This window comes from Paroedura picta, chromosome 15 (genome assembly GCF_049243985.1).
Source record: "Paroedura picta isolate Pp20150507F chromosome 15, Ppicta_v3.0, whole genome shotgun sequence".
Classification (NCBI taxonomy): Eukaryota; Metazoa; Chordata; class Lepidosauria; order Squamata; family Gekkonidae; genus Paroedura; species Paroedura picta.
This window is the reverse complement of record NC_135383.1, coordinates 979,462-1,002,425: the sequence shown is the minus strand read 5'-3', so window position 1 is coordinate 1,002,425 and position 22,964 is coordinate 979,462. Positions and strand designations below refer to the sequence as shown.

At 58.6% G+C, this 22,964-nt stretch overlaps 1 long non-coding RNA gene across 3 annotated transcripts; it reads right to left on the bottom strand.

Annotated features, from left to right (window-relative positions):
- Positions 1 to 444: 444 nt before the first annotated feature.
- Positions 445 to 20,735, bottom strand: LOC143824657 (uncharacterized). 3 transcript variants are annotated; one of them, XR_013226820.1, is made up of 5 exons: positions 20,406 to 20,735; positions 18,374 to 18,592; positions 16,762 to 16,802; positions 4,336 to 4,595; positions 445 to 3,089 (listed from the first exon to the last, which is right to left on the bottom strand). It is a non-coding gene; the product is annotated as an uncharacterized LOC143824657 (long non-coding RNA). The 3 variants fall into 3 exon arrangements; XR_013226821.1 differs by lacking the exon at positions 20,406 to 20,735 and adding an exon at positions 18,979 to 19,268; XR_013226822.1 differs by lacking the exon at positions 20,406 to 20,735 and adding an exon at positions 19,022 to 19,268.
- Positions 20,736 to 22,964: the final 2,229 nt, after the last annotated feature.

The window sequence follows — 22,964 nt, the reverse complement described above, 5'->3', positions numbered from 1 at the left end:
TCTGGAGAACCAGGTCTGATTCCCCTCTCCTCCTCCCCATGCAGCCAGCTGGGGGACCTTGGGCCAGGCACAGTTCTCCCAGAGCTCTCTCAGCCCCACCTACCTCACCGGATGCCTGTTGTGGGGAGAGGAAGGTGATTCGACACCGCTTTGAGACTCCTTTTTCCTCGGCTGGAGATTCTGGAGAGCTGCTGTAGGCCTGAGTAGGCAATGTTTGACAATGACTGGCACGGTCTGGCAGAGATTAATCTGGGATGACTCCCCCGAGACACTCCTCTCCTGGAGAATGGATTCCTTTACTGTGGGTTCATAGAGAGGAATCCCACTGGACATACGGAACGAATCCTGTCTTAAACCAGCCTCATTCCAAGATGGCAGCCACCCCGCCGCGCCCCACCCCTACCCCGGAATCCAGCTCCCGAGACTCGGGCCCCCTGCTGGCCATTTCTGGGGATGTTTCCCTGCGCCTCCACCGGACCCCTTTTAGCCAAGGCCCTGAGCCTTCGGGGGGGGGGGGTCCTGGGGTTTGGGGAGGCCAGTCTGAAATGGAACCGGAAGGGAAGCCTCCGCAACTCTGGTGTCCCCCCACTTTTCAAACCCTGCCCCACGGCTCCCTTCAAGCTCATTGCCCCCCCCCCTCTTGCTCTCGGGGCCAGAGGCAGGGAGGATCAAGCAGGGCCTGGTCTGATTTGTTTATTCCCTCACTTGGGATGACTAGTTCTTTCTTTTGGTCTTGGCTCCAGTTTCTGCCCCTCAGTGTGACAAGCAGGAACCACTTAGCCTCGTCCCTCACTCTGGATCCTCTGGAGAGTTTCTGCATTTTGGAGAATCTTATCAGGGAAACAGTCCCTCCTCCTTTTGCTACCCAGCCCCAAAGAGCTAATCCAGCACAAGTGACCTGGAACATCCCCCAACACTGTTTTTTTTTGTTTTTAAACCAACAAATGCATTCTTCTTGAGGTTTTCCAAATGGACTCTCTCCTGCTGTTAATTTTGCTTCTTGGGCCACTCTTGGCTGCATGGCAAAACAGAGGAGATTCCCCCCCCTTCCCCTAAAAAAAATCAGCAAAAGAAAAGAGACAGATAAGCAGCCTTTACTCCTTACCTGGAGAGCCTCAGGTGGGCGAGGAGCCCCCTTCCTTCCGACCTGCGGAAGGGGCTTGCTGCCACCTACCGGCTGACTCAGCCACAAACGCCTCGGAAGGAAGGAAGGAAGGAAGGAAGGAAGGAAACTGGGCTGGTGGGGTCCTTCCTCCAGCTGTGCTTGGACAGACCCCACAGTTGAGAACAGCCTTGGACAGGCAGGCCTGGAGAGAATTCCTGGCCCCTCCTCTCCCTTGGTTCATGGCGGCCCCAGAGCCTTCGTTTTGGGATCATTTTCTGTGTCCTCACACCAAAATGTCCCCGTAAAAGGTAAACATTTCCAGCCCTACATGTGCATTCGAGACCATGCATTACGCTATCCATATGATGTCCATTAGCCATGCAACGGCCATGAAAATGCACCGAAACCCCAAGACCCTCCCAACAATCAACACAACCAGCAGCGAAAACCAGAGAAGAGCATTCAGTGACAGAAATATCAAGGAATGGGGAAATAAGCGAAAGCGGGAACATCTGCTCACTGCGACATACACAACGTCTTGTTTTTCAAATTGCATCTGCTGTGTATTTAATGCACAGCTAAGAGGCAGGAATCTAAAAATATTGCAGCCGTCAGAGGCCTGCAACTGATCAGCCGGGAGGGAAATCGGGACGGAGACTGAAATAAGCCAGGGGAAACATTAATTAAAGTTGAGGCACAAAGATGTTTCAGAAGTGTGGACATGTTTTCCTCCCTGCGCTTTTGCTGGCAAAGAATCATGGTGCTGGTGGTGGGGGGGGGAGGGGGAGTGGTCCTTGTTTGGCATTCTGCTAATTAATGCTGCTTTTACTGGTTTGGCCTCTAATTGCTTTTTTAAAATGCTGATGGATTTGATTTCACTGTTGCCACAGTTAGGAATTTGGGGTTTCTAGATTGTGTTTTCTATAGTTTATGCCTTTGTGCTTTTGTTGTTTCTGCATTTACTGGGTGTTTTATCATTTGTTTTTGCTGCGGTTGTTAGACAAGCTGGGGGAAGCTGGGGGAATTGATGCTTCAAATAAACAAACAGAAAGTCATTTCATATTAGACAAAGTTTTGCCTTCTGCCCAAAATGGAGGGAAGGCGGGAAGGAAGGGACCAATCCACAATCAAAAAGGATTGTCTGTTTCCCCAGCGTACCTAAAAGAAAGACCTTTTGGCAACTTTTGGCTACAGCCCAGGTGAAACTGAGCCACCTCCCCCCAGGGCCCCTTGAGCTCCCAGAAGCTTGGGGTGCCAGTCCCCCCCCCTTCCACTCCCTTTCCTTCCCAGGCTCACAACTGCCCTGAACATTCTGCACTTCCGAGAGAGCAATGAACACGCACAGTCCTCTTCAGGCCGTTGATGGGGGAAAGAGAATTCTTTTAAATCCACGAAGTCAATCTAGCTGCTCGCAGCTCTCTGAAACCCCCTTCAGGGGTGCAGATCTGGCCCTGTCCAGGGAGACGGGAGCTGGCCGGCACCCCGCAGAAGAAGCGGCCATTCTGCTTAGGGCGACTGCTGACCCCCTGCCCACTTGGGAGCCACACCCAGCTTGCGTGGGCTGGACCCTTTTCACCTGTCCTCCACAAGGCGCAGCCCACGCAGGGGGCCTTTGGCAGTGTGGAGTTGTGCCTGCATAACGCTGCCAAGGAACCGTTCCCTGCACACATCAACTGGCAGCCCCTGGGTGATGAAAAGTCCTGCCACAATAAGCCCATTCATCTCTCCGATGCCACAAGATGCTCGGTTATTTTAGGAAATTCACGGCAAGGAAGTCTCATTCAACACTCACTGTGTCGGAGTGGCAGGACTCTTAAGCGGGAGGCTGGATTGCACTCCAGGGTTGACTCGGCTCTCGGCTCCCCAAGGCAGAGAGGGACACTGGACAACGCGGAGGAGGGACTTTCACAGGAGCCGGACTTTCACAGGAGCATCTCTCCAGAAGGACTCTTGTGGCAGGGGAGGCGCAGCCGTGGCGGGGCAGCTGAGAACATGCAACAGGAATTTTGTGGTGGGAAAAGAGGGTGCCTGCTCCCCCCTCTCCCCAAAGCAGCGACAGGCAATGGGGCAAGCCTTGCCCGAGGGCCCAGCCCTGAACCCTGGATCAGGCCTGGTGGATACCTCGGCCAGGTCTGCCCAAGTGACGGCAGCAGGCGAAGGCCTTTGAGGAGCCCCGTGGGGCTTTGTGGAGATGGCACGGGGGGGGGGGGGGCTGAATGGGCCACCACGATTGTCGGTAGGAAGGCAGGAGAGAGGAACCAGAAACGAGACGAAGAAACAGGCCAGGGATGGCTGACCCAGGGGCCAAGCAGGAGCGTCTGTTCTGGCAGGCCCAAGTGGCATTTCATTTGTCCGTTTATGAAAAACCAAGGTGGGAACAGTGGTATATAAATCCAATAAATGAACAACAAACAAATAAGATTGTGTGCCCCCTTCCTGAGTCTCCAGGAAGGTGACAGAAATAAGTATCCAACCAAAGACTTCAGGACATTCCAGTCCGCAATGCAACGGCTGCTCCCGGCAGCCCCCAGAGACTTGCTGATTCAGGCTCCCACCAATTCAGCAATACCAGCTCCTGAAATGGAGAGGGCAGCTCTCTCGACCCCCTCCAGGAGCCCCCCGCCCCCCCAGGCGCAGGCTCAGCCGGCAGCGGTGGGGCAGGCAAGTGGGGCTGAAGCATCCCCGGACACAAAGAGACGCGCATCTCAAATCACCCAACGCGGTCCTCTGGCGCCCTCCTGTGGCTCATGGTCACATTTCTTCCCAGCTGAGCTGCTTTTGGGCAGGAACTTTCCACCCCGTGACAGTCTTTGGAGGGGAGCCCTCCCAGGGGTGCCGGGGCCCTGACGGGAAGGGAAGGACGGCCATGGCAGACCACCTCTGAATGTCTCCTGCTGGGGGTTGCATACACCGGCTGTGACGGGGCAGCAATTTCTACCACAGTCACAGTGTCAAGGTGTCCTGGTTAGCGATGGGGTTTGATTCCCCGCTCCTCCTCCACATGCAGCCAGCTGGGTGACCTTGGGCTAGTCGCACTCCTGTTAGAGCTGTTCTCAGAGAGCAGTCCTGCCGGAGCTCTCTCGGCACAGGAGGGGAAGGCGACTGTGAGCCGCTTTGGACTTCTTTGGGTAGAGAAAAGTGGCATATAAGAGCCAACTCTTCTTCTTCTAGAGTTCAAGTTCAGTGTATTTCAGCAATATTAACTCAAGGGAAGAAAAACAGTAACTTACATGTGAGATTTTGCAAGAAAAGAGCGTGTTCAGAGGTGGGGGGAGGCTTAAGCGCCTCAGGTGAACTCTGCAGGATCCGACCAAGAGTCCATCCAGCAGGGGGCAGCCCGTAAGCAGATCCTTGTGAACTGGACTCAAAATCTTCTTCAGCCATGAAGCTTACTGGGTGGCCCACTGGCCTCTCTGCCCTCCCTCGCAGGGCTGTTGTGTGATTAACGGCTGGCTACTCAAGTTAGAGCTTGGCCTGACTTGTGCCTGAACTGCAGAGAGACAGAGAGAGACATGGAGCACACACTATTAGCTTGTGGGATCAGCCGACACAAGATGTGAAGATAGATGGGGTTGAGCATAAGGAGAAGCTGCGCATTCCTGGAGGATAGGCTTAGCGACGACTGCGAAGCATCTGAGAGCAAAAATTCTACCTTCCCACCTCTGAATTACAGGCAGGCGGTCACTTCCTGCTTTGCATGGAGAGAACTGGTTGGAACCCGGTTTCTTTCCAGTCCAAGCAGATTATGCGGATGTGAAATCCAGTTGGGCCTGGTTTGGGACCCTCCGTGGCTGGGGCCTTGGCTCCCTTGGGAGCCCACCGGGATCCTTGGTGGTGGAGACCCCGTTTGCTCTCCAGCCCCCCCCCCCCCAGCTCCCCAGAAGGCCTCTGCAGAACAGTCACAAGATGGTAATTGGATTACACCCTCCCTTCTGACTTGACCTTTCCCAAAGGCTAAATCATGAAATCTGTCCCATCACATGAACATTCCCTTCTCCCCAAATGCGCCCCAGCTGGACATACCACTGAAGGTGCCAGGAGGGGGGAGGGGGGGCTGTCCGGTCCTGGCCTTTGATTCCATGCACCACCCCACCCAACTCCGTTCTACTCTTCCAAGGCCTGCATTCAGCGCTTCAGGTCCAGAAGAAGGGGGGGGGGGTCTTGCTGCCACTTATCCCAACTAGCTTGGGGGCCTCTCTGCCAAGGGTGCCCACCAAGGGATCTGCTTTTCAGAGGAGTTCCGCTTCCCAGAGACAAGCATGGCTTCCAGGGCAAAAAGCACATGGGGGGTGGTGGGAGTCCCCACAGTGCTCTGGTTGCCCCCACTGTTGGTGTGGCAAGGTCCACCCCCTCACCCCGGGGGCCATTTCTCTGAGCCTGCGGGCCAGGAGGCTACGGCCAGAGGTCCATCTGAGGAGTGGTGGTGGAAAGCCACACGTCACCAAATGCCAGAGCGCCACTGGGGAGTTCAGAAAGGGGCAGTGTGTGCATATGTGTGTGTGTGGGGGGTTAAATAACAAAACATCAAGCGTTTGCAAGGAAGTGGGGCAGGCAGGAGGAACTGGAAGAGAGCAGACCAGCTGGTTCAGACCAGACAGGAGGCGCACAAAGAGCACCAGCATCGGGGAGCATGCCAGCCTCTCCCCCTCAGGGCTCTCTCCCTTGAAGCGCCCGCAGAGCCTCCGGAAAAGCTTCCCGGCCAATTATCATGCCACCCGTTGAACAGACGGCCATTGTGAGCCGCTTGGTCCCGGCCGCTTGAGTGGCAGAAGAACATGGAGGAAGCCCCTCCGCACGCTCCGAGTGGGAGGCAGGAAGGCCCAGCCACAAGAGAGCCCGCGAGCAGAACCTCCCCTGCCTGCCGTGTCGAGGGGGGGCCAGTCTGTGTCTACAGTCTCCCCCCCCCCGGGTGGCGCACTCCCAGGTCCCTCTTCTTCTTCTGAGCAAGTCACAGTCCTGGGTCTGTCTTCCCAAGAGCCAGAAGCGAAGTCGTGGTTCGTTCACGCTGAGGAGGCCCAGCCAGCCGGAGTCCTCAGGACCTCACGTGGCATCCTTGAATGGGGGGCCAGGCAGAAGCCCCCTGAAGCCCCTCGGCTTCTCCTCTCTGCTGCATAATCAACACCCACCAATGTCCATTTTGTACCTGGGACACTCTCCTCAAGGGACCTGTCTGAGCCCGGCAGGGGCTGCAACCCCCCATGCTCCCCCCCACTAATGCAGCTTTCCCTCTGAATTGGGAAGCCCTTCTTGGAGAAGGGTGCCCCCCCCCCGCCTGCCTCACTGGCTGGTTGCAGGGACGAGAGGGCCTGCCCCAGGCCCCTGGGAGCAATGTGGCTTCTGTTCTCCCCCTGGCCTTCCCCGCAGGGGGACTCTTGGGCGCCATGTCCGGGCTGCAGCCCTCCACGGCCTCGGAGGGTGTTCCAAGGTTGGCTCCTTGTGGCCTCCCTCCGAAAGGCACAGCAAAGCAGCCCCCCCCCATGTAAAATAGAATGCAGACAAAAGAGGGGGGCAAAGCTCAGCGGCAGAGCCGAGCCCCTCACTTGTGGCCAGCAGAGCTGTTCTTCCGCTGCAACTCCGGCGCGCATGGCCCAGTGCAAGGGGGGCAAGAAGAGGCCAGGCCTTGGCCCCCAGCAGCTTGTCAGGCAAACCTTGGCCCTGGGGAGGCCCCGAGGGAGAGGAGGGCTGGTCCCCCGGCCCCCTGGCACAGACTCGGGCCTGGGGGGACGCTGGCAGAGGAGGGAGGCTGGTGCCAGAGCAGGAGGCTGGCTCAGCCTCGGGCACTCAAGAGCTTGGGCAGGTGCCAGAGAAGGGCTGCCAAGCAGAGGGCCTGGAGCAAGGTGGACCTTTTGCCAGGGCTGGCTCTGAGGTGGCTCCCTGGGAGGCCGTGGTGGGCCGCGGGCCCCAGGTTCCCCCAGGCCCCAGGTTGACTCCCCGAGTGGGTAGGAGGCGGCAGGACGCTTAGCCCGAGAGGGATGACCCCTCCCTGTCTCTGTGTGAGTCCCTGCTCTGATCCTTCCTGAGACTTTGCAGGCAGCCTCGTGTGAGGTGGACAAACCAGCCTGCCCCTTGGGAAGAACTCCACGCTGGCTCTGCCGCCCCACGCACCCCGGTTGCACGGAAGGGGGCCAGTTCCGGCTCATGCAGCTTGTGCTGGGCTGAAATAACATGGACGATCCCCCTCGCTGCTGGCCGAGGACCCGGCCCCTTTCTGGGCAGCGTCCTTCCTGAGCGGCCCCCTCCCCGTTTTCAGAGGGACTCTCCTTGGACAGTCTTTGGCCTTGTGCTTCCCCTCCAGCATCCCAGTCCGGTTTGAACAGGCCAAAGCAGGGAGCCCATGAAAGGCCCGGCCATGAAGCAGAAGTGGAGGGGGCTTAACAGGCGAGCCCCCCCCCCTCCCTCCCTCATGGCCAAACATATGACGGCTCCTTGCAGGGCCAGAGAGAGCGCCGTTTATTGCCGGCTTTTAGTCACAGTCAAGTTTCCCCAACACTAATTGGACACATGATAGAAAGATGTTAAGGAAGGCCCATCAAAGCAGGCCCTGCAACAGGGGGGCTTTGTTCCCTGAGAGCGCCTTGTCAAGCCAAGAGGGGAAGTTGGGTGCTTGTTTAGGGGGGGGGGGAAGCATTGTCTTGGGATGCTCAAGATCAATAGGATGAAACAGGCCAGCCCCTCCAGCCCCTGGGGATTTGGGACAGAAAGGGGCTCTCAGTGACTGACAAACAGCCGTGACCTCGGAAAGGCCCCTGCAGCAAGAAGAGTCCTGTTCAGGTGACCCTGGAGGTCTTTCTTGGGTTACCTTTGGAGCCCTGTCCTGGCCAGTCCTCCGAGGGACTACCAGTTGCCCTTGGGTTGGTCAGAGGAGGTCTGAAGAGCCCCCGTGGAAGGTCTTGAGCAGGCCTGAGCCAGACCGGGGTTGCTTGCCCACAAACGCCCGTCTCTGGACAGGGCAGAAGCATCCTTGAGGCCTGCTTGGCTGAGATCCTCCCCACGGCCACACCTGTCCCACTCCTCGCCGGCTTCTCCATCACCCCACAATTCGCCTGGGGTCTGTGGGCAGGTCACCACAGAGGCAAGCCACACGGTCGGTTTGGTCATGCATTTCCACTCGCTGGCCCACAGCGGAGATTCTCTCCCCCGGCCCTATTCAGAAGCTGTTCCTGGGAAGACGGGCTGAAGGGCCAGCCAGCAACGAGGCGTATTGGGGGAGGGGGCTGACCGCTGGTCTTCCTGACTATTTCGACAGCTGCTCCTCCTGGTCTTTCCAGCTAGGGAAGCGGCTGGATTTTGGGACTCTGCAAGCGCATAAAAGCCATGATGGAAAAGGGGAAACTAGTGCAGAAAACAGGAGGGGCAGACTGCAAGAGCCTCACCCGCAGCCCCTCCACCCCTGGCTGAAGCCCACTCGGATTGGGAGATGGAAACTGGTAAGGGAGGGAGGCTTTTGCTCCATGTTGCCCCTTTTAGAGGGAGTGTTTCCGGTCTGTGTTCTCTGAAAGGGAGCTCAGCTTGAGGCGTCTTGGGTCGCCAACGGCACCAGCAGCAAGAAGACAGAACTGTTCTTTGGGTACCCGGCCGTGTCCGCCATGGCCTACCTTGTTGCCCACCACTCTCCTCATGGGATACTTGCATTTTCCAGCATGGCCAAATGTTTCCCCGGCAGTTCAATCCCAGGTGAAGGCAATCAAAGCCTTTCCCTGGGTCTCTCCGGATCCTGGGCAGTTCCATTACGCTGTTTGCCAATCTGCCCTCTCCTGACTATTCTCATCCCACCACGGGCACCTGAGGAGGTGGGCGTGCCTTGAGGAAGGCTTGGTTGGTCTTTCAGGTGCCTGACTGGACTCTAAAGTTGTCCTGCAGATGGAAAAGCGCTCAGCAACGTGAGGCCCGCTGGCGGAACTCCCTCCTGGAACTGTAAAGATCCCCTTTGCTGAGCAGGCCGGAGCCAACCTGGGCTGCAACCGCTCCCTGCCTTGCAGGTGACATCCCCGAAGCTTCCGTTCGCCTCTCAGACAGCGGCCGAGGTCCTCCTGGCTGTGCGCCATCTGAGGCAGGCAGTCTGTGGGGAAGAGCCTCGCCCCCCTCGAGGCCAGTTCGGAGTGAGTCACTCTCATGGGTGGCCGTCAAGGGACTCTGCTGGGGCCCTCCGGCTGACCGCTCTGCCTCTCCCAAGAGGCCCGGCAGGAAGGGTCCACCCCACTGCGGATGCTTGGCTGCCTGGCTCTCTGCAGTACAGTTTCTGGCCTTTCCTGGGGCCACCCCGCTCACAGGGAGCTCTCCTGCCCCATTTGTGAGAGATTTCCTGTCAGATGGTGCTTGTGCAGCTGATGCATGGCTCAGAGGGGGCTGGCCCCTTCCCTCTGTGGGGAGGCAGCGCAGGACAGCAGCGGCTACTTCTGCTCCTCATCCTGGATCCCGAGGACAGGTGGCTCTGGCAAAATCTTCACTGTTGCAAAGTCTGTTCCTTGATCACGGCCCCTCTGTAGTCTGCCCTCCTTGAGGAACTTGGCCGCTGTCAGTAAACTGTTTTCGAAGAGCACTTGATTCCCCGAGAGGTCAAGGAGGACCGCACAGGAGCCTGTCTGGCCCTTCCACAGGCCCTCTGGGGTCTCTTCCAGGGGGGAAGTTCTAATCTGGACAGAGAAATGGACTTTGTCCCCCGACTCCATCTGGGAGATCCCCCGCCCGAGCAGGCCGGTTCCCTTCCTTGAAGGCTTTGCCCCCGGAGGACTCTTGGCCCAGCCACTCTTCCCTCCTCTGCAGGGCTGTTGGGAGGGCAAAATAGAGGCCCCCCACATGCACACAAGGAGAGGAAAGCAGAGGAAAGATCAGGGACAAAGCAATCAGGACATCCCCCAATTTCCCCCGCTCTGTGTGGGTATAGATGTGTCAAGAAGAGATTTGGCAGGCCCTGGTCCTCACGGGAAGAATACCTTGAGGAAGGCTGGAGGGGCCTCCAGGCTCTGCCCCACCGTCCACAGGCTCCTGCTCGCCAAGAAGTGGAGGAAGCCATGGGGGTGAACTCAGGACATGGCTCCTGGAACGATGCAGGGCGCACCGCCTCTGTCCAAGAGCTCGCTGTGAAGGAGGCCGGACAAAGGGCCAGTGATCCGCCGGCTGGCGAGGGTGTGCGTGTGCGTGTGCGTGTGCAGGGGAGAGGCCTCAGGGCCTCCATCCTCACCGCCTCCAGGACCGGCTGCCAATCGGGTTCAAAGCCTTCCGTGTGATCTCAGCATCTGCCTCTTGGGTGCTTTTTGGGTTCAGCCTCTCCTGGCTGTGCTGAATTCATTTGGCACGCTGCATTTCCTCTGTAAGCTTCTGATGTCCTTTCTTTCTTTTTAAAAAGCCATCTTTCCCACCCTCCCAATTTTTATCGTTTCTCTTTTCATGTAGCCGGCCATTTCCTTCAGCTCCCTGATGCAATCTGAGCACAGCTCTGTCTCCGTCACGATGTCCCCTGGGCCTTCTGAAATGGGTGACCAAAGTTACTGAGGACTGGCTGCATTTTTGAAAGGGGTTTCTCGTTCTCTGAGAAGAAGAAGAAGAAGAAGAAGAAGAAGAAGAAGAAGAAGAAGAGGAAGAGGAAGAGGAAGAGGAAGAGGAAGAGGAAGAGGAAGAAGAAGAAGAAGAAGAAGAAGAAGAAGAAGAAGAAGAAGAAGAAGAAGAAGACTTGGTTCTTAGATGCCGCTTTTCCCTACCCGAAGGAGGCTCAAAGCGGCTTACAGTCGCCTTCCCTTCCTCTCCCCACAACAGACACCCTGTGAGGGAGGGGAGGCTGAGAGAGCCCTGATATTCCTGCTTATTCAGAAGAGCTTTATTAGTGCTGTGGCGAGCCCAAGGTCACCCAGCTGGCTGCATGTGGGGGAGTGCAGAATCGAACCCGGCATGCCAGATTAGAAGTCCGCACTCCTAATCACTACACCAAACTGGCTCTCTCTGAGGACAGGCAAGGATGCCGGTGTGCAGAAATGTATTCCCACAATCAAACTTTGTCGGACTTCACGGTGCTGCTGCACTCAAGCAGAAACATAGTTGGGCCCTGGGTAGGGACAGTTTCTTCTTTACAAATAGGACATTCCAAAAGCGGATGGAGGAACCTGGGGGAAGTGTCTCTTGCACAAATTCACCGCATGCTAGAAAGCAAGCAAGCAAGCAAGCCCTGGCGGGGCCCCCTGGGCTCCTTTCGGGGCCCCTTAGAACAGCCTCCCTGCGTGTCCAAGGGGACTGCTGACAAGTTGGGATCAAAACCGCATTTGAAATGAGCACCACTTTCAGATCTCTGGTTTTTTCCCTCGTTACAAAAGTAGGATGAAATGTTCAAAAGAAGGAAGGAAATCTCTTTTTGGCCGGCCGGCCATCGCTTTGAAGATCCTGCTTTCATCCAGGGAACGGGGCTTGCCAGGTCAGAGCAGGCGGCGGCCGCTTTCCCCCCCCCCTCTTCTTCCCGCCTGTTGCCGGGCAGCTGGTGAGTGGAGCATAAGGAGTAACATTTTGGGCCGTGCGGATGCCACCCCCTGGCCTCTCACACTGGGAAAGACCATCGTCACCCCAAAAGAGAAGGAAAAGGGGCTGGGGGCATCTCTTGCAAGGCAGGTTTTCTTACTGGGGTCCATATATTTGAAAAGATCGGTTGGACATAGAAATCCAGCACTATAAAGTAGGAAGAAGAAGAAGAAGAGTTGGCTCTTATATGCCACTTTTCTCTACTAGGAGTCTCAAAGGGGCTTCCAATCGCCTTCCCTTTCCTCTCCCCACAACAGACCCCCTGTGAGGGAGGGGAGTGAGAGAGCCCTGAGATTACTGAAGAAGAAGAAGAAGAGTTGGTTCTTAGATGCTGCTTTTCTCTCCCCGAAGGAGTCTCAAAGCAGCTTCCAGTCGCCTTCCCTTTCCTCTCCCCACAACAGACCCCTGTGAGGGAGGTGGGGCTGAGAGAGCCCTGAGATTCCTGCTCTGCCAGAACAGCTTCACCAGGGCTGTGGCAATGAGTGCATGCGCGGGAGGAGTGCTGAAAAGCCTCCGTACATTGTGCAGTTCAGCCACTGGCCACAGGATGACACCAGTGGACCACATAAAGGCATCCAGGGGCTGAACACTGGGTGGAAATGTAGGGTGACCAGCAGTTGAATGGGAAGTGCCTGGCTATTTGGCCCTGGCCCTTGGAGGGGCCTTGGCCAAAGAGAGGGCCATGGGGCTACCTTTGAGAAGTCCCATTGCCTCCAGGGAACGGATCTCTGCTGGCATCTCCCATTAATAGCCAGGGCCAAGTGAGGAGCACAGCTGCTGGGCCCCCAGGCCAGAGAGAGGGTGAGGGGTGAGGCAGGCAAGCGGCATGAGAGTCGGGGGGGAGGGGGAGGGAGCAAGGTCATCCTTAAAGGCTGAGGCTCCAACTTTGACTCCTGCAGGCGCTTTGGGGTTCACTCGGTCAGTCCCGGGTGCGGGAGGCGCCCCCAGTGAAAAAGCCAAGAAGGCAGAGCAGTGTGAGTCTCCAGGCAGGAGGCCCTCTTCCCCGGGGGCCCTGGCAGCCGCATCAGGGCTCTGGCTGGCCGGCCTGTGCCCACCCAGGCGCTCTCCATGGTCCTGCCGGCCAGGCCCAGGACATGCTTTTTGCTCATGGACACTGTGATGCTTCATACCCCGCCTCTCGCAAGGGGAGCCCTGCGGGTCACACGGAGCATTCAAGGGCCAAACGCACAAGGATCTTCAAAGCCTGGGACTGCCCGAAAGGACGAAGTGGAGCGTGTCTGTCTGCACGGGACACATAAAGCGGAGCAGGGAGGACACCACAGAAGCCCCTTGTCAACCAGCTGCCCACGGCAGTGCAGCCACAGTCCCCAGCCACGGATCCAGGCAAGTCTGTGACGTCACTTTGGACTGGGCAGCCCTCGTGGTCTCCAGCCGGCCTTCAGTCTCAGAAAGGGGTCAGAGCTGGGTGGGTTTCCCTCAGGTGGGACATCCCTGAGAGGGAACTCTCCCCCCCCCCCGCACACCCCCTCCTTTCCTCCTGCAGCCAAGCTTGTCACCCTCCCTGCCCCTCTTCAGTCAGAGGGGCAAAGACCCTCAGCAGAGCGAACACGAAACAATGGGGCAAGCTGAGTCCAGCAGAGTTTAATTCTGGGTAGAAGCTTCCGTGGACTCTGCTTCCTCCCTGCTGACCTCTAAGGGGCTGAGGCCGGGGAATGCCAGGCCAGAGAGGCTTGTCACACCAGCCACTGCCCTCCCCTCCCCCGGGCACAACCTGGCCTCACTCCAGCCCTGGCCTCCCCACTGGCCTTGGCCCCTTGGCCCCCGACTGTGGCTGGATGGGCAGAGGTTCACGCAGGGTGGGCAGCACCTGCATGCTCAGCAGCGCCACTCCTGCTGGCCTGCATCCACGGAAGAGGCTGGCTGCCCCCCAGAGCCCTGCCGGCCCAGCTAGGCCCCCTCCGGGCCCGTCGCCAAGCGTATTTACAGGGCAGCGGCAACAGCCTTCCCTCCGCCCCCGCAGCGTTCATTTCCCACTCAAGGAGGCGGTGATGTGTGGAGGGGAATGTGGTGGTTTTATGTGTTTATAAACTACCAAAGACATCGTCGGCCGTGCTAGGCAATTTTTATTGGCCATAAATTCATGCACCGGCAGCCTTTTATCGCCTGGCATGCGGACAGGGGGCTGCCCCCCTTTTACAGCCTCTAAAATACTGTCGTTCTCTCCGGCCTCCTAAGACGGTAAAGGCAGACTTCCCAGGAGCCTGCGGTCAAGCCTGGGCAGGAAGGCTGAGCTGCATCTCCCCAGAGGAAGGGTCAGCCTCCAAACCGGCCTGCCCAGCCCTAGAGACATGGGGCTCCACGCATCCTACAGAGGCCCATGCTAGAAAAGGAGCACCAGGAGAGGAGGAGAACAGCTGGTTTTGGACCCTACTTTTTACTACCCAAAGGAGTCTCAAAGCACTTTCCTCTCCCCACGACAGACACCCTGTGGGGTGGGTGAGGCCAAGAGAGCACTCTGACATTACTGCTCGGTCAGAACCCTTTTATCAGTGCCGTGGCGAGCCCAAGGTCACCCAGCTGGCTGCATGTGGGGGAGCGCAGAATCGAACCCGGCATGCCAGATTAGAAGTCCTAACCAATTGCTCTGAGTACAGCTCTAACCAGACTGTGACTAGTCCAGGTCACGCAGCTGGCTACATGTGGAAGAGCGAGGAAGGCCACAATTCTTAAATTGCTCCAGAGGGTCAGACCAGAACCAATGGGATGACATTAATTCAAAAGAATGTTTGGCTAAACATCTGGAAGAAGTTAGAGCAGTTCCTCAGTGGAACAGGCCTACTCAGGAGGTGGTGGGGTCTCCTTCTTTGGAAGTTTTAAGCAGAGGCTAGATAGTTATTTGACAGAAATGCTGATTTTATGAACTTAGGCAGAAGATGGTGAGCGGGTGGCCAGGAAGGGACGTGCCCGTGTTTGTCTCTTGTGGCCCTTCCTTGCCTACCCAGGGGGCTGGACTAGATGACCCTGGAGGCCCCTTCCAATTCTATGTTTCTGTGATTCGACTACTCCATGCTGCTATGCACCACTTTCCACAACCCAGCGGCTGGAAGAAACGGCCTTGAGAGAGGCATTCGCGGAAGTGGCAGGTGTGAGCAGCAGGGGGGGCTCCAAGCCCACGTGAAAACTGCCAGAGAGCTTTCCCTCTGCAAACAGAGTCAGAATCTCCGCAGGCTTGCTTATGCACCACTGCCAAAAGTGTAGCGTCACAGCCAGACAATGACTATTGACCATGGCTCTGAGACGTGGCTCTCATGTTCCAAGAGGTTACATGCTGGAGAGACTCAGGGGCTTCATGGGAGGGGGGGGGATCTGATGGAGGCTGAAGGCTGGGCTTTTCCCCCAAAGAGTCCTCACTAACAGGCCCTGGGCTCACAATACCAAAGGGGTCCAGCCAGGAGCTGCCGACAACTCTTCTGCCTCCTGAGCTGGTTTTCATTCAGGGAAGGCCAAAGGCCCCTGGAGGAGACCCCAGAAAGGGAGCCGTCTTGCCTTCATCCTGTCCCGGAGGACAAACCCTTCTGCCCCCTGACTGCAAGCAGCCCCACTCCGTGGCTGTCTCGGTGGGACGGACGCCTGAACGCGTCACCTCCTGGTCATCCTGTGCTTCGCGAGGGCTGGTCCCAGGGCGGACTCGGTGGGGGGGTTGGGGCTGGGCATGCAGCCCCGGCCCAGAGAGACCAGGCTAGCCCAATCTCATGAGATCCAGAAGCTGGACGGGAGACCACCAGGGAAGCCCACGGGCCCTACGCAGAGGCAGGCCTGGCTCATCTCCTCTGCACTTCTCTTTGGGACAGGGCAGCCCCGAGGGATTCGCCGGCTCCAGGATCCGGATGGCAACGAGCTCGATGCCAGCAGCCCCCCCCCCGGTGCCCGTCAATGGGCAAAGCTGTTTTAATGCTGCTTAATCCAATCCGTGAAAAGGTCAACCCAAAGCCCAGTGGCCGTCCTCCCCAACGACCATTTGAGCTGCAAAACCCCGCAGTCCTGTGACCCTTGGCGGGACGTTAAACGACGCGCATCAATATCTTTCCCCATAAAGCAGCATGTGTGTGTGTGCATGTGGGGGGGGGCTACTAGGAGGGGGTTTGGCAGAGGCCAGGGGGAAAGAGACCAGGAGCCCAAGCTAGCCCAGCGAAGATTCTGCCCGGTGCCAGGAATTGGCCAGGGTGTTGCATGGGAAACGCCCCAAACTGGTGGGGAACCCCCGTTTCTCAGACCTTCAGTCCAGCCATGGTGTCCCCCCACCCTCCAGGGATCTCCAGGAGAGATTTGAACTCTGGCCCCTCCGGCTAACAGTCTCCCCACGAACGTCCCCACATCTCCTGCCCGCAGCTTCTGGAAGGCACAGAACTATCGACTGGAGGCTCACGGGAAGCCCAGCTGCGTCCAAAGGGCCTGCCCTGGCCCCGCTGCAGACGTCGAAGGACAGCAGGTGGCAGCTGGGGCTGGGAGGCAGCCTTCCTCCGCAGCTCTGGAGGAGAGCCAGGCCCATACACCCGGGCTCCGAAAAAGGCAGGCTGGCTTGAAGGCACAGCTGGCCGTTATTTTGGCTCTGGGCAGAAGGGACGGGAATAGGAGGCAGGACAGGGGGGCAGAGGGGGGGCAGGCAGCTGTTGGAGGGCCACAAAGCCCCTGCGCCCAGCCCTCCAGACCATCCCTGGCTGCAGAAGCTGAGCGGTAAGGTCAGAGGAGGAGTCGGGGCTCACTGGCCACATGCTCACTGGCCTGAATTGGCGCAAAGGAGAATCTCCTCCTAGCTCTGAAGCCAAGCAAGGAAAATCCAGATTTTCTTTTTTAAAATAAAGGAATAAAAGAAAAACTGCAACCCCCAGCGTGGCATTTGGGCCGTTCTTGCAGGAAGCAGCGTGAGATCTGGAGCACAGCTAGGATGGTCTGTGTGTGTGTGTGTGTGTTTCCTAGACACCGCTCACAAGATCATCCCCGCAGCCATAGGAGGGGAGAGGCTTTTGCAGCACAGCCCCCTCCTCAACCCCGGGGGCCAGGAATCCTGGGTCTGCTTGAATGCAGAAGGACCGATTCAGGGGGGCAGCTGTGTTGGTCGGGGGCTCAGACCTTGAAGACCAACCAAGGTTAATTCCAGGGAGAAGCTTTTGTGTGCAAAGGCATCCACTTACTTCCGCATCTGGAGAAGTGTGCTTGTACACAAAGGGTTTGCCTGCAATGAAAAGAACAGCGTTTTGAGTCCACTGGCACCAAGTTTTATTCATGCGCACACAAACTCACACAAACTAGAACAAGATTTCAGGGCTGCTTGAGGCTGATTCTGCACTCAGGGGGGGATTGGACCGGAATCTGGTCACCAGATGGCCCGTATGGCCCCTTAGCTCCAGGGTCCAGAACTGTGTTGGTCTTAAAGGTGCCCCTGGACTCGAACTTTGCTCTCATGCAGTGGCTTCTGCCGCTGAGAGGATCCCAGATTGGCTAGGACAAGAACTGGGAAGGGGCAACTGGGCACCTTGGAAAGTGAAAGACAGGGAGCTACAGCCAGCCCCTCCTGGGCTGCAGGACTTCTGGTTCCGACCCAAGAGCCAGCCAGCCTGCTCCACTCTTCCGATTTTCCATTGCTTGTTTCCCTCCGTGGATCCCCAACTAAGCTTAATGTCCAGCATTTTCCCATGATCCCTTACTTCTTTCTTTGCCCCCGCTTGTCTCCCTTAAAAGGAACCGTTCTCAATGCCATTCAGGAGCCAGAGGCCGAGGCAGCTCAAGGACACCAGAGCCCCAGAAATCCGGCAGAAACCCAAAGGACTCTCTGCTCACCACCCCCCCCCCCGAGAAAAGCCCCCACTGCCCGGCAGCTGGAGTCCGCAGTGCGTCTCTTTGTGCTCGCTGACCCTCTTTTGCAGCGGCCCTCGCAGATGCCTCTGCCTCAAAAGGTCGCCGCTACCCGTGGCCTTGGCCTCGCATGGAGGTGCATGGCTCATCTGCATGCTGCTGCAGAGGCATTCCAAGCCACAGCCAAGTAACCTGGAAGCCTTTTCCTTTGCTAATCTGACTGGCCATCGAGGGGCCGTTGGTTATCAAAATGACCAGTCCTGGGAGCCTCAAACCGGGTGGCACAAGGGGCAGAGAGTCCCTCCGGCCAGTTTGGGCTGCAATTGGGGCTTCCGTGGACATCAGAGCACAACCTCAGGGCACCAGAAGAGACTTGCTGCATCCCACAGCGGTGAGCTCCGCAGCTCTGGCTTCTCACTGCGCCCCCCCCCCCCGGATGGCTGACGAGGGAGGCACAGGTTCCCCCTGGCTCTGTCACCCTCCAGCGACTGGTGTTCAGAGATAGACTTCCTCCAGACATGGAGGTTCCAGAGCGTCTTTGTGGATAAGAGACCCGGATCGACTCATCCTCTTTCAAGGCGTCCTGCACTGCCCCCGAGGCGGCTCACCTGGGGAGGTTCAGCCATGCTGGCCAGGGCGGCAGGATGGTCCGGCCGGAGTCCGGCTGCAGCCCCCCTGAGAGCCCAGGCTGTCGGCGGAGCCAAGAGACTGACAAGCCCACCGCCTGAGTGCTCTTCCCTTTTCCTCCCTGCAGCAGCTCCTGTCGCTCGCCCTGTCGCTGCCTGACAAGGCCTGGGCATTGGGGAGCCCCCTGGGCCTGCCAGCACCTCGTCCCGATTGTTAGGGATCAGCGGAGGGGCACGCGTGTGCCCAGCCAGGCTGCCAAAGACAGCGGCTGCCGGGGTCACCTTGCCCACCTCCTTGGCCCCCTCGTGCTTCCCGCTTGCTTACCTGTCTCGTCTAATTAGAAGCAAAGCTCCTTGGGGCTGGGAAGAGCTTCTGTGTGGGATCTGCACAGCAGGCAGCCGTCACCGCGCCACTAAGCAGGGGCCCCGAGTGAGCTCTCTGGTTGCAAACAGGCGGGGGGACACCGTCTGTCCGTGCCCAGGGAGGAGGGCCGCATCGCGGGGGGAGCAGCGCTCCGAGGGGCCGGATTGGCCAAGGAGGCCCCTGAAAATATAAATATAAAATAAATAAAAAAATAAAAGTCAGGTCAAAGGTCCACCTGGCCCAGCATCTGGCGTCAGGCCCAGGTCTCCTCGGGAGGGCACAGAGTGGCCTGTTTGCCACACCGCTAGGAGGCACGGGCAGGCTGCCTGAGTGTTGCCAAGTGGAGCCTCCATGAACAGAGGCAGACTCTGACGTAGGGCAGAAACAGTAGGAGAGCTGTTCCTGGCATGAGCCAGGTGGGGGTGCTCCTTGGAGGGCCTGTTAATGCAGTTCCCAACCTCCTGCTGGTGCCTGGACTTCTCCCCAAACTACAGCTGACCTCCAGATGGCAAAATCTCTGCTAAGCCCCCCCCCCCGAAAAGCCCCCTCTGCTCTGGAACCCGCACCCTGCAGAGGAGCCCAAGGGAGACTGGGCACCCTCAGCCGCACCCGGTGAAGTCAAGTTGGACCCCGAAGGCAGGTCAGCCCCCCCAAGCAGCAGCAGCAGGAGGAAGAGGAAGAGGAGGAGGGCGGGCCGGCTCCGTCCTCCCTGCCGGGCCTTCCCTTTAAGGCGAAGTGCCGCCGGGCGGGCTCCGGGCCGGGCGCAGAAGGGTAATTGCGGCCACCTGGCCGGCCCCGAAGACGCCGGAGAAGACCCGGCCCGCGCCGGCTCCGCCTGCCCCCGCCCAGCGCTCGCCGCCCAGGCCCGGCGGGGGACGGACCGGACCGGCCCAGACCGGCCCAGGCCAGCCCCGCCCACCCCCGCCCGCCGCCCGCCGCCCGCCGCCCGCCTGTGCTCTCCGGGAGGCGTCGCCAGCCTCGGCGGGGGGGCCAGGGAGGGGTCCGGGCGCCAGGAGGGGGAGGGGCGCAAAAGCAGCCGCGGTTTTTGTTTTTTTTAAACTCACTCACGCACTCATTTATTTATTTATTTAGATATAGAAGATTTAGATTCTGCAGCCACTTTTTCGCCCACCGCGGCACAAGCCTGCCAGCAAAGCCTGCGGGAGGGAGGGAGGGAGGCAGCCCTTGGCTTTTCCAGCCCCCACCCCACCCCGAGGCTCCCAACGCGAAGGGCTCTGGCAGCAAAGCCTGAGAGGGCGGGGTGAGGTGGGGCCCCTGAAGAAAGACCCCTCCTGCCTTCACTGTCCCCAGGGGGAGCGGGCGCTCTCCACCCCAGCCTGACCCCCCCACCCCCAACACACCTGCTGAAGGCCCAGCTTGAGGGTCCCCTACTGGGAGGCAGCAGGCCTGGGGGACCCCAAGGAATGGGGGAGAGGAGGAACAGTTGTGGGGGGGGCCTCCCCCTGCGTAGTCCCATCCCACCCGTTTGAACACCTGAGCCACTAGAGAGATCTCTGTTTTAGCTGTAAAGCACCACAAGGAGACCACAGCCACTGTCTGCAGTTATGACGCTTTGCCTCCAGAAGACGGGGATGAGTCTCCTTTGGAGGGTGGGCGCTAAGGCCTTAAGCCCTCCTGAGGGCCCTCCCTTCCCCAGACCTCCAGGCGCGCCCCCAATCTAGAGCCGGCCGACCTGCTGTGGGAGCCCCTTGGGGTGGGCTCTGGGTGGAGCAGAAGAGGAGCCCCCTGAGAGAGCCCAGCTGGGGGAGATGTTTGGCCCAAGACCCTGGAGAGGAGCTGCTGACCTCCAGGCTGGGAAAGATGGGCCGGGCGCATCCTGCTGTCGAAGCGCTTCCTGAACAACACAATCTTAAAAAGGCGCACTCGGCTTTAATTATAGCTTGACTTTTAAAACAACATCAGCGGCTGTTGTGCAAGCGAGCTGGCTGGTGCTTCTCCGGCTCCCCCTCCCCTTCCTGCTGAAGATGCTTACGGAGGGGCCCGCAGGTAGCAGGGAGGCCCAGCTGCGAACAGACGGCCAGACAGCATGCCACCAGCTCCGGCGCATCGCTCAGCTCGGGACTCCCGACCGGCACCAGCCTGGAGGTGTGGGCTTGGCAGCTTCCAGCCAGCCCTCCATATTGGTTGTGGGCGTGATGCCGGGCCCCGCCGCCAGCCGTTCCTCGGTCTCCCTCCTCCTTCCCTCGCTCAGCCTCCGGAGAGGTTGCCGAGAGTGATGAAGCGGCAGCAGCACTGCTCCGGGACAGCTGCCACCGCGCTGCTGGAATTTGCATAGCCGTAAATACCGCTCAGCTCACCTGCCAGGCTGGGGGGGGGGCTGGGCTCCCCTCTCCCGCCTCCAAACTGCGACAGCTGCGAAGAAGAGGAAGGGGGGGGATCGCAGCACCCTCCTCCAGCGGGCAGAGGCCACGTTTGCGTCTTGCCTCATCTACTTCTTGAGAAATTTGCCGGCTTCCCTGTGGTCCACCAATATGTTTTAAACTTGCAACGCAGCAGCTCCGCACAGCTCCGGCTCTGCTGGTCTGCGTTTTGTGCTCTTGCATGTACGTTCTCTTTTTAAAAACTACACAATTATCACCCTGCTGGAGCCAGCCAAAGTCCATCTGGTCCCGCGTTCTTCCCTAGCAGCTGAGTAACCGGCAGGCATCAGATGGCCTGCCTGCAAGGAAACCGAAGTCCGTTGCCTGGTGAGCAGAATCCGGACTCCTGCCCTGAAACTCCGGCTGGTCTCCGGACATGGCCTACCTGTCCTCTTGCAGGCCAGGCCAGTTAGCCCTCTGCAACGTCCTGCTCAGAGAGTCTCTGGGGAGGCCGTGTCCTGACCTCTGCACGATGGCTTGGAGGGCCGCAGCAGCGGTGTCATCGAATGCCCTTGGTTTGCTTCCATCGCCTCTGAAGTGCGTGAAGAGCCGGTGCTTCTAAGCTCTCTCTTTGGAAGCCGGGGTGTCTCTCAGAGCCCTGCCGGCTCAGATATCTGTCTTTACCGCTAGGCCTTTGAGGTGGAGAATGCTGTTTTGGGGGACCTCATCCTTCCTTCCGTCTCCGGCCCCTCCTGCTTGCACACACGGCCTGACCCCCCATCTTTGGCACCATGAGATGGGTCCCTGGGTCCCACATGGGTCCCTGCAGCATCCTAGTCAGCTAGAACAGATTGAGCCACTGTGAACTCTGCTAATTGTAGGAAACCTACCCCGATATTCCCGTGGTGGGTCATTGTGGCTTATCTGGTGGCTGGTGCCAGCCCCTCTGCATTCTCTGGGCCAGCTGCAGCCCTGCTTGAGACAAAGCAAGAACTGGGGGGGGAGTGCCTGGAAATGTGGGGGTGGGGCCCATGGAGGCGTCAGGCTCCGGAGCCCCCCCTCCAAAGAAGCCACATTGACCTCTGTCGTCTGGGGAGCAGCTGGGGCGACTCCAGCCTCCATGGGGAGGTTGGCAACCCCACCCGCAAGGGGCCTTTCTCCCGGGGTGGGAGCTGCGCTGCCGGGTGCCCCACGCAGAGGCTGTGGGAGGCATCTTGGCCGGGAGGCCTCCTCAGAGGCAGTGCCGAGGTCTGCCTGGCAAGGCCCCTGTTCTCTGGGAGCCTCGGGCGAGCGTGGAGGGCCGGAGCTGCCGGTTCCCTCTCTGTCAAGTGATGTTGATTAGCAAAGGATTTGCTTGACTCCCTGGCAGGAGCAAGGATTTCGGCTGGGCCGGATCCAGCCCTCCCACCTCCCGGGATTTCGCCCCGAGCCCGTAGAGCGCTTGGCATCCTTCCTAAACCTGTTATCAGCAGTGGCCAGTCTGAGAGTTCCTCTAAGCTCTTTCATTCCCCGGCCAATCTGCAGGCTTGTCTGTTTTGCTTTCCATTTGAATTGGCGTTTTTTTCCTCCGGCAGATAATGAAAAAGGGAAATAAGGACTTTTCTTTCTGCCTCCCCAATTCACCTGGCTCTAGGAGGGCTTTGTCTGTCGGCCGTCTGGAGACGGGGGGGGGGGGCACGAAGACGGAGCGAAGACGGCCGGCCTTGATGGGAGGGCCGGAGGCAGGGCTCGTACCCCCCCCCCATCCTGTGTTTGCAAGAAATGTTTGCCTTGTCAGGTATTGGAGGCAACGTGACCCCCCGTTTAGCGGAAATGAGACTTATCTGACCACGAGACCCACTTAATGTCTTGAAGATATATGGAATAGTATTAACAAGTAATGCTATAAATTTTACGAATGACGGGGAGACCCAGGTCAAAACGTTTGCTGGCCAAGAAGCTGGGGATGGTCTGGGGTTGATACATTTAATTTATTGACCCATAACTAATGCTGGAGACAGGTGTACGTTTTATGGGGGAAACCTGGCGGGGGGGGGGAGCAGTAAAGGGTGTCAGAATCAGGCTTTGTGGGCTTGGATCTGGAGGGCTCGTTGGAAAGACCCTTCCTCTGACCCAGGAGGCTCAGACTGGCGTTTTGCAGCAGGGAGGGTGAGGGTGGCCTTAGCATGATGGATGTGCAGGATCCAACCCCAGGGTCCAATTATCTGCACAAGGGAGACGCACAACCAGAG